This window comes from Taudactylus pleione, unplaced genomic scaffold, assembly GCF_031769625.1.
Source record: "Taudactylus pleione unplaced genomic scaffold, aTauple2 ptg000689l, whole genome shotgun sequence".
Taxonomy (NCBI): Eukaryota; Metazoa; Chordata; class Amphibia; order Anura; family Myobatrachidae; genus Taudactylus; species Taudactylus pleione.
In genome coordinates, this window is record NW_028285091.1 from 609,956 (window position 1) to 626,506 (window position 16,551).

The following is a 16,551-nucleotide window of genomic DNA, read 5'->3' on the forward strand; positions in this document are numbered from 1 at the left end:
AACGGGAAGGTGCTTGAAAAAGGGGAGTGGAGATCAGAACGCAGGCGTGCTTAAAGGTCAAAGCGGGCGTTTTATGGGTGTGCATAATTAATACAGCAGCGTCATTGACCACGTCACTTGGTTGTTTTATAGTCAGAACTGCTCGCAATATAGCGGTAGGAAAAACCAACCACAAGAATAGCGAGCAGTTCATACGCTGTTCGATGTACTCGATTAATCTATTAAATAGCGGACATGACGTATGATGTGAGCGGCCAGGGGACGTTTTTATAGAAAAAATGAGCGCATGTTTTGTTCGCTCGTTCAGACATGTAGGCGGCAACAGACCGCAGGGAGCGAACGGTTCATTTGAATAGCCACCCCTTTTCTTTTGAACGAACGAGCGCAAATAGCGAGTGGCTCTGAATGAGGTCCTTGGTTCTAAACATAGAGAATTTTGGGGTAGAAGATAAAATTAAACCTACACACAATGTAAGAGTGTGGATAGTAACAGTTACCCGGATTTTACCAGCTGTCATTATCCAGAATGGATAAAAAAATATACCTTTCTCACAGTTCTCCAGGTTTAGGAGAAATTGTACGAGTCTAGAAAAATTTGATACACAAGAGAAGGTATATGAAGAGAGGTTTGAAAAAAAGAGGTTACCCCAAATGTTTGATTGATAATTAAAAAAAAAAGGCCAGAGAGAGATCTAGAAATTAATTATTGACATATAAGACAAAAGAAGATAATCTGAATTATCAAAGATTTTTTTTGTCCATTCGTTAAGCAGTATAATAGCCAGGAAAAATTTACAAAAATTTTTTTTCGGAAAAGTTGGCATATACTTTAACTAGACCCGATTTTATCCCCCCTCCTTCCTGAACAACCAAATATAGTGTACAAGAGAGCAAAAAAATGTGAAATCGTTTGTATCAAAAAGTTTACTTGAACCGATTGCGTTAAAAGAAGGGCCAAAGTGGACTGTTTGTGATGTCAAGGGTTTCTATTCATGTGGAGGGTGTAAAATGTGTAGCTATGGGGAAAGATGTGAAAAAATTTCAGGGAACTACTGAAAAGGAGTATACAATTAATAACTATTAATTGCAACTCCACATATACTGTATATATGATCACATGCCCATGCAAGCTTATATATATTGGTAAAACGAAGAGACCATTAAAAATTTGTATAATGGAACATGTCCGTAATATAAGGAATGGAATTCTGAATCACAGTTTACCCCGTCATTTTAAATCATGTCACAATAGTAATGCCATGGGTCGCACTTTCTACTTCAGGGTCCATAGGGTATCCACAGGATACCTTGGGGTATAGGTGTGACGTCAGTCGCAGGGCACCAAAGAGTTAAGCTTTCAGCCTCCCAGGATGCACTAGGTCCCCCTCCTATACCCCGCCCCCGGGCCAAGGCACCTCAGTTTAGTTTGGTGCCCGGCCGGAGTCGGGTGCACCTGTTGGAGTGGGGGCTAGAAGAGCCCCTGAAGCTTATTCTTCATGCAGCTGTGGCTGCACAACTGGATGTACAGCATGGACAGTCAGTCCTGACGTCCATGCTGTCTTCCCTACACCCCGCCGGTACCAGAACGCCGGTACTGATCCGGGGATGCTGGTGGGCGTCTGGGGTCACAGCTAGCGGTGACCCCAGATGCTCGGGACCATGGCCGGATTCAAGGGGGACAGAGGTAAGCAGCGGGGTCCCGCGGTGGGTCCCCGCTGATCACATGGTCCTAAGTCCCCAGGCAGGGGGCTCCCTGGGGACTGGCTGCAGCGTGGAGCCAGGCGACCAACCTGCGCTTCCACTACCCCCTGGGACAGCGGACCGCAGCAGAGCGGTAGCGCTGCGGCGTCCCAGGGGTTAAATGCATGCCAGGGGAGCGCGCCTTCCCTGTCTCACAGCCGGCGCCTCCCCCGCTGCACACAGCCCTCTCTGCATGCTGCCGACTGGTCCTGTGGCAGCGCTCCTCCCCCAGGCCAGCCTCCTCTCTGCTCCTCGGCGGCCATCTTCTCCAGAACGCATGGTGAACGCTGCTGGAAGCGCTGGACGGAAGCATCGTGGTCTGGGTCCCCCCGCATACCTTTACTCCGCTGTGGTCAGGTCTGTGTATGCAGCGCTGTGTCCTACCAGACCCTGTGTCTGTGTAGTTGAGTGATCAGCGCTGTTAGTGCAGGAATTGTTATTTCTCTGCATTGTATGTGACTGTGCTAGCGCTGCTGCCTGTAACTTTTCTTCTCTAAACTGTCAGCTTTATTACTGTCCCTGTTCTTTCTGCTAAAGCCCTTGCGGTGCGGTGCTGCAGGGTGGTCTCTCGCCTATTTAATACTTAATTGGTGAGAGAGGTCACATACGTGGTGCCATCATGTCTGAAAGTGATTTTCCCCTCCGGCTACAGTGTACCACGTGCAAAGTACCGTTAGCGGAGGGGGAGGGTAGCGCGGAGGGCCTTTGCCGGCAGTGTTTGTCCATGGCGCGGCCTATTACGGTTACAGCACCGGTACAGGAGCCGCCCTGGGCTTGTTTCGCTCAGGCGTTAACAGCTTTAGTGGGCCAGTTAGCTCCGCAGCCCGCGTTTACTCCGATGGGTTTGTCCCAGCAGTCTGTGGTGTCGTCACCCATGCAGGGGTTCCCACGACAATTGGTGGTACCCCACAGTCTCCCTATTTCCCCGCTCCCGGGTTCTCAGGAGCCAGCGTGGGTTAACTCCCTGACGAGTTCTGTACAGCACTTGTCGGATGTGTTGCAAGGGGAGTCTGTGATGCGGTCTCATAAAAGGCCGGTGGCGTCTCTGTCCGCTCCTTATGAGGATGACGAAGGGACGTCTGATGATGGGGAGATTCTAGATCCTTACGATCAGGAACCTCTCCATACTAAGGACGCTGATGCTAAGTCCAAAGTATATATTCCTGGACTTATTCGGGCGGTCCGCACAGCCTTGGTGATTGAGGACGAAGTTCCCCCAGCGGCTAAATCTAAGTATGCCTTTTTCAAAGATGTGAAGGGCGATGCCACAGTCTTTCCTCTTTCGGGTCAGTTGGTGGACCATTTAGAGGAGGCGTGGAAACAACCTGGCAAAAGATACCAGCCGCAGAGACGCCTGGCGGTGGCTTATCCGTTCGCGGATAATTATTTTGCGAAGTGGGAATCCCCTCCACAGGTGGATTCTCACGTGACCCGTCTTGTCCGTAGTGCCACATTGCCGATGCCATCCATGTCCTCCCTTAAGGATGCTACGGACCGCAAGGTAGAAATCTGCCTGAAGTCCGCTTATTCCCTTGCAGGGGGGGCAGCACGGCCGGCTATGGCCATTTGCTGGGTTGCCAGAGCGATGGAGCGCTGGGCGGATTCATTAGAGGCTTCTTTTGAATCCGACTGTCCGGCCGATCAGGCGGAGTTGATTGGCAATCTCCGTGATTCGGCCACCTACATCAACGAGGCGGCTCTAGACATTAGTACTCTGGTGTCTAGAATTTCTTCAGCAGCGGTAGCTGCTCGTCGCACCTTGTGGCTGCGATCCTGGAAGGCGGACGCAGATTCCAAGAAAGGTCTGTAAGCGTTGCCGTTTACCGGAGAAGTTCTCTTCGGTCCGGATCTGGATAAGATTGTGGCCACGCTGGCGGCAGCCAAATCTGCCTGTCTCCCGTCGGCCGCTGCTCCTTCTGGTTCGGGACCATCGTCCTTTCGGTCATCTAGGGCCCAGGGCAGGCCCAAACCATAGTCGTTTCCTCGACAGGCTGGCCCTAAGAAATCGGTCAAGCCCCGGAAGCAGGCATGGAGTACCAGACGTCCGGCCCCCAAGCCAGATGACAAGCCTGCGGCCTGACGGTCCGGGCCTCCCTTTGGGGGATCCCAGGGTGGGAGGCCGCCTGCTACAGTTCGCCCAGTGTTGGTCGACCACTACGACAGACACTTGGGTTCTGGAGGTGGTTTCTCACGGATACGCCCTCTCCTTCCGGCACAGACCCCCGGCTCGCTTCTTCACCACGGGTCTCCCATCAGACCGGAACAAGGCTACGGAGCTGCGGAAGGTATTGCACACTATGCTCCAGGCTGGAGTTATAGTGGCGGTTCCATTCTCCCAGTGGGGCCAGGGTTTCTATTCAAATCTATTTTTGGTACAGAAACCCAATGGGTCATATCGTCCGATTCTCAACCTCAAAGCACTCAACAAGTCTTTGCGGGTCCCGAAGTTTCGGATGGAGACCCTACGGTCCATCATTCTGGCGCTGGAACCTGGGGACTACTTGGTGTCATTGGACATACAGGACGCTTACCTGCATGTCCCTATTCTTTGGCGCCATCAACAGTTCCTCAGGTTCGCAATCAGCAGCGACCACTTCCAGTTTCGGGCGTTACCTTTTGGCCTGGCAACAGCACCACGTGTTTTCACCAAGGTGATGGCGGTCATGGCGGCTTCTCTGCGGCTGCAGGGAGTCCGCATGTTGCCGTATTTGGACGACGTGTTATTGGTGGCAGGATCTCCAGAGCTCCTGTTACGCCACTTGGACCTGACCATTGCACTGCTGCAACGGCACGGCTGGCTAATCAACTGGCAGAAGTCCACTCTAATCCCGTCTCGGAGGATTCTGCATCTTGGAGCCTTATTGGACTCGGGACAGCAAAGGATCTTCGTGACGGAGGACAAGATCTCTGCTTTACAGTCAAGGGTGCACAGTTGTCTGCACAGCCGCCGGGTGTCCTTACACTCGGCGATGAGGTTACTGGGCTCCATGGTGTCGGTGTTCGACATGGTGGAATACGCCCAGTTTCACTCCAGACCTCTGCAGCACCTGATCCTGTCCAAGTGGAACGGGCTGACTCAGTCTCTGAAGTCCCAGACGATTGTGCTCACCCAGGAGGTTCGCCTGTCCCTTACGTGGTGGTTACAGACGACCCACCTCAACAAGGGACGTCCGTTCTGGGTTCCAAATTGGGTCCTGTTGACAACGGACGCCAGTCTTCGGGGCTGGGGAGCAGTTTCGGGTCCACACTTGTTCCAGGGCAGGTGGACGCCGACAGAAGCGGAGCTTCCAATAAATATCTTGGAACTCCGTGCGGTCTTCAATGCTCTCCAGCAGGCACAGCGGTTTCTCCAGGGTCGCCCGGTGCAGGTCCAGTCGGACAACGCTACCACCGTGGCCTACATAAACAGGCAAGGAGGAACTCGCAGTCGGGCGGCTCTCGTAGAGGTCTCTCGGATCCTGGTTTGGGCGGAGCGCAATCTTCCGGCCATATCAGCGGTCTTCATCCCGGGAGTGCTCAATTGGGAGGCGGACTTTCTAAGTCGCCAGGACGTTCATCCGGGGGAATGGTCCCTGCACCCGGACGTTTTTCAACTACTGGTGGACAGGTGGGGTCTTCCAGAAATCGACCTCATGGCGTCCCGGCACAACAACAAGTTGCCGGTGTACGGGTCTCGCACAAGAGACGAAGGGGCGTCTCTGGTGGATGCTCTGTCCGTCCGGTGGACGTTCCGGTTCGCATACCTGTTCCCTCCGGTCTCCCTTCTTCCACGGGTAATCCGGAAATTCAAACAGGAAGGAGGGACGCTCCTGTTGATAGCTCCCGCGTGGCCCAGACGGCACTGGTTCTCAGACCTTCAGGGTCTGTCCGTGGACATTCCTCTGCGGTTGCCGCTACGACCGGACCTTCTGTCTCAGGGTCCTTGCCTTCACCCGGACCTGACTCGGCTGTCTTTGACGGCGTGGCTGTTGAGACGGCCATGCTGAGGTCCCGGGGGTTTTCCAGCTCTGTGGTGCGTACCATGTTGCGAGCTCGGAAACCGTCTTCCGCGAGGATATACCATCGCGTGTGGCATACGTTCTTCCAGTGGTGTCGACCGAGAGGTTATGCACCGCGGGAGTTTCGTCTGTCTCGGATTCTCGCCTTCCTGCAAGCGGGACTAGATCATGGGCTTCGCCTTGCTTCTTTGAAGGTACAGGTTTCGGCCCTATCTGTCTGGTTTCACCGTAGGATTGCTACAATCCCGGATGTGCGCACCTTTATGCAGGGTGTTCTCCGCATTCAGCCGCCCTTTGTTCCACCTGTGGCGCCTTGGGATTTGGCTGTGGTCCTGAGGGCTCTCCAAGGACCGCCGTTTGAACCACTGGGCTCAGTGGATCTTAAATGGCTAACAGCTAAGACTGTTTTCCTTCTGGCCATTGCTTCGGCCAGACGTGTTTCTGAGTTAGGGGCTCTTTCTTGTAGACCCCCTTTCTTGGTTTTTTATGGGAACAGGGCAGTGCTCCGCACTCGGCCCGAGTTTCTTCCCAAAGTTGTTTCCCAGTTTCATATTAACGAGGAAATAGTTGTTCCGGCCTTTAACTCACCGGGTCTTTCCGTGGGTGAGGCCTCTTTGGATGTTGTGCGGGCCTTAAGGACTTATGTTGACCGCACTTCTTCATTTAGGAAGTCGGACGCTTTGTTTGTCCTCTTTGGCTTCCGTAAAAAGGGTTGGCCTGCTTCAAAGCAAACTTTGGCAGCCTGGATCCGTATGGCTATTTCTGAAGCTTATCTTCATGAAGGCCTACCGGTCCCTCCTTCTCTGAAGGCTCATTCCACTAGGTCTGTGGGTCCTTCGTGGGCAGCTCGACGTGGTGCCTCGGCAGTTCAGATCTGCAAGGCTGCTACGTGGTCTTCTGTCCATACCTTCGTGAGGTATTACAGGTTTGACACCTTCGCCTCTCAGGATGCTTCCTTCGGGCGGCGGATTCTCCTTTCTGCACAGGAGCGTCCCCACCCTTAAAGGATACTGCTTTGGGACATCCCCAAGGTATCCTGTGGATACCCTATGGACCCTGAAGTAGAAAATATGAGATATGGTAAGAACTTACCCTTGTTATCTCTATTTCTACGAAGTCCATAGGGTTCCACAGGACTCCCGCCCTGTCGCACCTGTGCTGCAGATGGGCTTTGCTCTGGTCACCGGTTTTCCGTCTCCCTCTGGTGAGAATGTGATTCTTGTATGTGTCCAGATCTTTGTTCTCTCTCTTCCTTCTCCTCCTCCGGCCTATGGCTTGGTAACTAACTGAGGTGCCTTGGCCCGGGGGCGGGGTATAGGAGGGGGACCTAGTGCATCCTGGGAGGCTGAAAGCTTAACTCTTTGGTGCCCTGCGACTGACGTCACACCTATACCCCAAGGTATCCTGTGGAACCCTATGGACTTCGTAGAAATAGAGATAACAAGGGTAAGTTCTTACCATATCTCATATTTTTAAAGGCATTGAATTAGTAGCAAAACCTAAAAGAGGGGGAGATAGGGAAAGGGAACTAACAAAGAGAGAAACCTTCTGGATTATCACCCTAAATACCCAAGTGCCTAATGGCTTAAATGAGGGGTATGAAATTACGCCCTTCATAGAGTAGCCCCAAAAAGGAAAATAACTTCCACATTTTTTTCTATTTAAGAGCAGCCATGTATGATAATAATTGTCTACATTTTGTGTAATATGTTTTTTCTGATATAGTGGTCTTAAATGTAAAAAGCTTTTTTAGCTATATTCATACTTAAAAATGTTTGTTAAAACTTTCTAAAATTATGTATCAATGCTCTGTGATGTAAATATGTATTGTTTTAAATGTATTAGATGTAATTTCTATAAATTACTTTGGTATATTTTAGTAATATTTTTTCATTAGTTATAATTTGTGAATATTGCATTCATTTTAAATGTAGAAATGTATATCTATGTTTTGTAAACTTCACCCCTGGCTGTCTGAGTTATGTCGATTGGGAAATCTTTAGAGGTTAATAGAAATCAGAACATCACTCAGACACGCCGCGACGAGGTCTTTGTTTACATATGTAAATGAGTGTATTGAGCCCTTCAGCGATTGGCTGCTGGCCGTCTTATAGTGGAGTTAGAGCGTCAGCCAGGCCAGCCCTCTGATGACATGAACTATGAAACGCGTTAGGGCGTAGCCTGACTGACACAGTGTGCTCACCCCTTGGCGTCCTCCTCGTTGGTGTGGAACTCTGGTGCTTCGCCGATCGCGGCGTGTGAACGGGCTCATAGTGCGGTGTGGAAAATTGGGAGACCAGCGGCCGAGATGGAGCATTGCACTTAGGTGCAGTAAATGTCATGTGGTATCCAGCCCACAGTGTTTATTGAATTTGGTACGAGTCCATTACCTAATTTCATGCAGATGTGTCATATTTATGTCTTTTATATTAAACTGATTCATGCACGATAGAGCACCCCCTTTCTTCCTTTATGCATTACACATATAAAAAATAAATAAAAATTATATATAATATATATATATTTACTCTGGTATGTCTAACGTATTCCATTATTACAATAAGGATATTTTACATTTATTTTTATATTTTATATATAAAAATAACATATATCTGCCAAGTCCCAACAAAGCACTAGCTGCCCATCACTACTCTCCTCTCTCCCAGTGTTGTTGATGTCTCTCCATGTAGTTCCATTCATGGGAATTTGAAATCTCATGGATATATTATTATTATTGTACTCATTTATTTATATGGTGCCACCGAGGGGCAAATTCAATTAAAAGCATTTTCCGTCCAGTTACGGTAGCTGATATCCGCTAACACCTTTTTATAGGCTGCAAAGCAGAAATCCGCTATTGTTAGGTAACGCACATACCGGCTACTGTGCTTCATTGATTCTACCTCTGATCTGCTGTGTCCCCTCCATAGCAGCTGCAACCCCCATAGGTTTCTATGGTGGTTGCGAAGCTGTCAGCTTTGCCAAACTCTGGAATGCAAAGCATTCTGGAGTTTGGCCCCTACAGCTAACGCTATCTGAGGTCTACACTAAACAAAATTTACCGGGAGAATGTTCCTCATGTGTTTGATGACGGCCCGCCTTAGAAACACAAGAGCAACGCGGGTTCATGGAGGCAGGGAATTGGCAGTACCAAAATCAGATAAAAAGAGTGGAGACTTGGAGAATGTACCCATAGCAACCAATCAGCTTCAAGCTATCATTGTTTAGAATGTTCTTAATAAATGAAAGCGATAAGCCGATTGGTTGCTATGGGTAAATTCTCCACCTGTCCTCTTTAGAAGGTTTACTACGTACTACCTCCAGTCTGGTTTTCAGCTATCGTAATCTTCAATGATGAATCAGCAGTGCTCCCACTTCTGGCACCTTGATTGGAGGCTCTTGTCTGCCAGTAGCAGGATCTGGTACCCACCTCTCCAGGATCATGTGGCAACTTGAGAACACAATAAGGATAAAACCTATCTTGTCTACAGCCCACCTACTGAGGGCCAAGACACCGCAATGGAGAACCAATGAAACCACTCATTCTACCTACTCTTAAGAGGTCTACAGATTAGCCGGGTACTTGGAAGTCTTGAAAACTTGTGAGCATTAAATGGCGCTGGATATAAAAACAATATAGGAGGGGAAAACAAAGGGAATAATATCCTTTTGTGTGTTGGTCTTTCCAGACGTAACAGTATATGCTCTATAATGTAGATCTTAGATCATGCTGGTGTTCTCCTGTTTATATATATATATATATATATATATACACACACACAAAAGAAACAGCAGCACTCGCTGGACTGATGTAAATGAGACTCACGACTCCAGAGGTCAATGTTAACATTGACGCTCTGGAGTCGTGAGACTCACGACTCCATAGCATTGACCTTCTGGAGTCGTGATTCTCATTAACATTAGTCCTGCGAGTGCCGCTGTGTTCTTTTGTATATTTGGCCATTAGAGGGCACCCGGGCAAGTACCCTGTTAGTGTGGAGTGCCGGCATTTTCACATTTTATTTATATATATATATATATATATATATATACATAAAAGACACAAAAATGTTGGTGACTATAGAAATAGTATAGAATAGAACCACAATGTAGTCTACAATGACACCCCACTGTCTATGGAGATGGCGTACCCAAACTCATAAGATAACATGGGAATAATCGTATCAAGGTCTCTTTAACCTTCCTCAACCAGATTGGACTGAGAGCCTATGAGTGGTATATCCAAGGATCACGTATATAAAACAATGCGTACCATTACTCACATATGGAGTAGTATTATCACTCTCATCAGGGTTTCTTTACACTTTCAGACTTTTCCCCAAAAGTAAAAAGGTCCTCCATACGTTAGTTCTCCCCAATAAGGTGATCATATAGATACAAGGGAAATGGACATGTGTGAATGTGTAGTCCAATTTTTTGTACACAATAGTATTATCACAAATAAAAATGTCAGATTGCCACAATGCATAGACAGCCAAAAAAAGTAAAAAATTTCAACAACTGTGTAGTATAAAAGAAATTAGTCCGGCAGTCCTAAAAACAGGGCAGGTAGTTTCCAATGATAGCTATAATACAGTCCATGTAAGGTAAAAAAGTTCCACTATGCCAACACGTTTTGAACTGCACCCGCAGTTCTTTTTCAAGGGTTGTATTCATTATGTTAATTATCGGTTTCCGAGGGGACCCCGATAATTAACATTTCAACTCGCGGTGAGCACCAGAGCAATTCATCATTGCTCTGGCGTGGAGACAGCTGATCCGAAAAACATCTGTCTCCTGAAGTCGGAGCAGTGAAACTAGTGCCCCTGCAAGACCTAGAGTTCATACAGGCGCACAAAAGCCCCAGTGTCTGACGGAAGAAGCTAGACAGGGGCGGAGGGATCCGAAAGGTTGCGGGAGCAAACGCCATCTGAAGATGGTGATTGCTCCCGCAGTCAAGCTTTGAAAATATTATATTTTCAGAGCTTGATGAATTTCTGTCCCCATAGTAGAGTATGGGGACAATGGGCCAAATCGGGTGAGAAAGGTAAGTAGGAGATATCTGTAATACTAGTATATGGGGACAGCGCGCCATTCCAGCAGAGGAAGGTAAACAGGAGATATCTGTGATACTAGTGTATGAGGACAGTGGGCCATTCCAGGAGAGAAAGGTAAGTAGTAGATATCTGTGATACTAGTGTATGGGGACAGCGGGCCATTCCAGGAGAGAAATGTAAGCAGGAGATATCTGTGATACTAGTGTATGGGGACAGTGGGCCATTCCGGGAGAGAAAGGTAAGTAGGAGATATCTGTAATACTAGTGTATGGGGACAGCGGGCCATTCCGGGAGAGAAAGGTAAGTAGGAGATATCTGTGATACTAGTGTATGGGGACAGCGGGCCATTCCAGGAGAGAAAGGTAAGCAGGAGATATCTTTGATACTAGTGTATGGGGACAGTGGGCTATTCCGGGTGAGAAAGGTAAGCAGGAGATATCTGTAATACTAGTGTATGGGGACAGCGGGCCATTTCAGGAAAGAAAGGTAAGCAGGAGATATCTGTGATACTAGTGTATGGGGACAGCGGGCCATTCCAGGAGAGAAAGGTAAGTAGGAGATATCTGTGATACTAGTGTATGGGGACAGCGGACCATTCCAGGAGAGGAAGGTAAGTAGGAGATATCTGTAATACTAGTGTATGGGGACAGTGGGCCATTCCAGGAGAGAAAGGTAAGTAGGAGATATCTGTGATACTAGTGTATGGGGAGAGCGGGCCATTCCGGGAGAGAAAGGTAAGCAGGAGATATCTGTGATACTAGTGTATGGGGACAGCGGGCCATGCCAGGAGAGAAAGGTAAGCAGGAGATATCTGTGATACTAGTGTATGGGGACAGCGGGCCATTCCAGGAGAGAAAGGTAAGCAGGAGATATCTGTGATACTAGTGTATGGGGACAGCGGGCCATTCCAGGAGAGAAAGGTAAGCAGGAGATATCTGTGATACTAGTGTATGAGGACAGCGGGCCATTCCGGGAGAGAAAGGTAAGCAGGAGATATCTGTGATACTAGTGTATGGGGACAGCGGGCCATTCCGGGAGAGAAAGGTAAGCAGGAGATATCTGTGATACTAGTGTATGGGGACAGCGGGCCATTCCGGGAGAGAAAGGTAAGCAGGAGATATCTGTGATACTAGTGTATGGGGACAGCGGGCCATTCCAGGAGAGGAAGGTAAGTAGGAGTTATCTGTGATACTAGTGTATGGGGACAGTCGGCCAAATCGGGAGAGAAAGGTAAGTAGGTGATATCTGTGATATCTCCAGGCATTAAATTTTTGATGAATGGCCTGAATACCGCCCCTGAGTTACACAATACAATGTGCATTTAAAAGTGCTATTTTATATATTTTTTAAATCAACTAGCAATTGTTCCTCAGTTTTGTTTCCCCCTCCTCTTACACCTTCTCTCTCTTTCCATGCTATCTCTTCTCCATAACTCTCTCCTCCCCCTCTGTCTGTCTCTCCTTATCTGTCTGACACTCCTTACCTTTTTTCTCTTCCATTGTTTCTATTCCCCTCTTTCTGTTTTTCTCCACTCCACTGTCTCTATTTACCCCTTCTCCGTCACGCTCCTTCCCTCCTGTCATATTCCTGTCCCATCTGCCCCTCAGTCTTCTTGCCCTTCATCTCTTATTTTTACTCTTTGAGGGATCTATTTACTAAGCAGTGTTAGGAGACAAAGTGAAAGGAGATGAGGTACCAGCCAATCAGCTCCCAACTGTCATTTTTCAAACACAGCCTGTGGCATGGCAGTTAGGAGCTGATTGGCTGGTACCTTATCACATTTCACTTTGTCTCCTGCTTAGTAAATAGACCCCTCAGTCTCAGTACGATTACAAATCTACTAAAGGGGGTAATAGTATTAATGGACTACAAGGTGAAAAGATTATTATAAAACTATGCCTTATGTCCTTTGTGGGATGGCCACACCCCTCTAGTTGATGACCACACCCACCCAATGACTGGTCACGCCCCTGCGGGCCCCTGCCATTGCATTCCCCTGGTGGGCCCTTCATGGCCCAGTCCGACACTGCCGGCAGCACAGTCACAGCATAAAAAATACCCCGGGAAGTACTTGGAGGGGATTCGCGGGGACAGAGCTTTCTCGCAACCTCGGTCCCTGCATGCAATAGTTTATACATACTTACCATGTATTCAAATATCGCATTGCGAATTTGGGAACATTTATCATATTCCATCCGCATCTGAGATCTGGATTGTGATAAATATGCCCCTTGATGTGTAATAAAGCGCTTGGACACACAGAAGGAAATAGCAGATACCCATTTGGAGACATGAGAGAGATGAGAGGGGGAGGGGTTAGGGGAGGAGAGCTAGATCTGAGCTTCATCAGCATAACGATATCGGAAGCCAAAAGAGCTGATGAGTTCACTAAGGGAGGAAGTATAAGGGGAAAGAGAAGGGAACAAAGAACAGTCATAGGCCCTGATTCAGAGCCGGACGCTCTGACCAGAGCGCTCGCTCTGAATCAGGGCCCTCCTCCAGGGCCGCCATCAGGGCTGGACTGCCGGAACTATAGTCCCGGGCCCGGACTGAAAGGGGGCCCGGGTAGCAGCGGAATGGACATGTGCCGGCGGTATTTTCAATTTGGAGCTTTCCGCAAGCTGATCGGAGCTTGAGGACCGGCAGCCAATCAGGAGCGGCCGCAGCTGCAGCTCCTGATTGGCTGCCGGTCTGCAAACTCTGATTGGCTTGCGACCAGTGCTATATTCAAAATGCGTTGCCTGCCCCCCGGGTCCTTCTCTCTCTGTCCGGGTAAATGTACGCGGCATGGCTGGAGCAGGAGCAGCAGGGACAGACTGTGCAAGGAAGACAGCAGCCGGAAAGAGAGGGAGCAGCAGCTGCGGGCGGAGAAGCTATTTACAGCCGCCGCGTGTGGTGCAGAGGAAGGACGGATGGAGCAGGAGAGGCTGGAGACTGATCAGGTACATAGGGCCTGATTCAGACCCACTCGCGAGCGGCTGTCCGCTCGCAAGTGGGTTGATGGTGCGCATGCGCGAGACGCGACGAGCGAAGGACTTTCCTTCGCTCGTTGTGTCTGATCAAAGGGGGCGTGCTGTCGATGTTAATTGACAGCACGCCCCCTTTGGTGGGCGTGCCTGCCAGACGGAGGCGTTCCCAAGGGAACGCCTTCCGTCAGAAGCCGGCCCCACTGACATCACTAGTGATGTCAGTGGGAGTGATTTTGGCTCTGATAGAGCCAAAATCACTCCTGGCCTTGCGGTTGAGAAACTCAACCGCAGGCTTCTGCTCGCACTGGCGATGGTCAAGACCATCGCGACCATCATCCTGCACGCTCGTATAGGTATACGAGCGTCCAGGAGGACGCTCCATAGTTATGGAGGTGGGCCCTGATTCAGAGCGAGCGTTCTGGTCAGAGCGTCCGGCTCTGAATCAGGGCCATAGACTCCAGCGCTCACACCCTGCTCTCACACTCACACCCTCACACTGCTCTCACACCCTCCCCCTGCTATCACACCCTCACCCTGCTCTCTCACTCACACCCTCACCCTGCTCTCACACTCACACCCTCACCCTGCTCTCACACCCTCACCCTGCTCTCTCACTCACACCCTCACCCTGCTCTCTCACTCACACCCTCACCCTGCTCTCACACTCACACCCTCACCCTGCTCTCACACTCACACCCTCACCCTGCTCACACCCTCACACTGCTCTCACTCACACCCTCACCCTGCTCTCTCACTCACACCCTCACCCTGCTCTCACACCCTCCCCCTGCTCTCACACTCACACCCTGCTCTCATACTCACACCCGCAACCTGCTCTCACACCCTCACCCTGCTCTCACACTCACACCCTCCCCCTGCTCTCACACCCTCCCCCTGCTCTCATACTCACACCCTCAACCTGCTCTCACACCCTCACCCTGCTCTCACACCCTCAACCTGCTCTCACACTCACACCCTCCCCTTGCTCTCACACCCTCCCCCTGCTCTCACACTCACACCCTGCTCTCATACTCACACCCTCAACCTGCTCTCACACCCTCACCCTGCTCTCACACCCTCACCCTGCTCTCACACTCACACCCTCACCCTGCTCTCACACCCTCACCCTGCTCTCACACCCTCACCCTGCTATCACACCCTCACCCTGCTCTCACACTCACACCCTGCTCTCACATTCACACCCTTACCCTGCTTCCACACCTTTACCCTCACCATCGTGCTGTTCACCCACATTATCCACAGCGACGCCCACCTCTGACAAACTGCCCCCCCCCCACCTGGGGAGGGGCCCTGCCTATTTTGTCAGTCCCGGGCCCCATCATTACTGATGGCAGCCCTGCCCTCCTCCATTAAAATGGAGCGTCCTCCTGGACGCTCGTATAGCTGTGGGTCACCACCCACAGCATATACGAGCATCCAAAAAGATGGTCGCGATGGTCTTGACCATCGCGACCATCGGACTTGCGACGGAAACCCTGCGGTAGGGTTTCCCAGCCACAAGCCCTGGAGTGATTTTGGCTCTATCAGAGCCAAAATCACTCCCACTGACATCACTAGTAATGTCAATGGGGCTGGCTTCAGACGGTAGGCGTTCCCATGGGAACGCCTCCGTCTGGCAGGCACGCCCCCGGCACGCCCAGGTCGATGTTCCCCACTGCGCATGCGCACGCCCTCCATCGTGCGCATGCGCAGTGGGGAACATCGACCCACTTGCGAGCGTACTGCTGCTTGCGAGTGGGTCTGAATGACCCCCATAGTGAGGGACACTAACAGGTAACGGGGGAGATTTATCAGGGTGTGGTATAAGAGATAGACAGTAATTAGTTAGACAATGTCTAGACAGATACCAGATGCTAGACAGTCAATAGTTAAGGTGCATACACACACAACGATTTTTTGAACGATTATCGATAATTATATCATTTATCGTTAAATCGTTGAAAAAATTGTTCACTTTCTGAGTTAAAACGATGAACGATTATCGTTCATGCGCGTTCACGTTTGTAGTTCAGTCAGACTGACCAACTCAACGATTTTCAGTAAGGGAATATGCAAAAGTCGTTTGTAGTTAAAAAAAAATTGTTCATTACATTTAGTAAATGAATGATTTTAGTAAACGATTTTCGTTAATTTTTCCCTTGAAAAATTTACGAAAATCGTTTACTAAAATCGTTCACTTACTAAATCGTGTGTGTATGCAGCTTTAGATAGACAGGGAAAAAAGTTAGACACAAACAAAAGTCAGACACAATAAAGTTAGACATGTAAAAAGTTCGACAGGTACAAAACATCAGAAACATCAGTTAACATCGGATAACATTGATGTTCCAGAACCAATGTTTAGGACTAAACTAAACAATGTTTTGTATCCAATCGGTACTTCCAATGTTTTCTTTCGGCATCCCATTCCTAGACTCTACAATCATAAATCAAGTGGGAAGTCCAAGAGCACAGCATTTTGTACCTGATGGAAGGGGTCATGTTGGAGGAAAGGGAATAGTTAAGCAGATCACTGCCAGCATTGCAATTTTTGCAGCGATCCTGATTCAGAGCCGCTCGTAAGCGGCAGTACGCTCGTTCCGAGCGATGTTCGGCCATCTGCGCATGCGTGAACAGACCGCAATGAGCGAACGGTTCATTTCAATAGCCACCCCTTGTTTTTGAACGAACGACCGCAAATAGCGAGCGGCTCTGAATCAGGCTCATAGATCACACTTTCAGGGTCTTTCCAAAGATTGTGATATCATACAGGAATGTGTTTTAAGA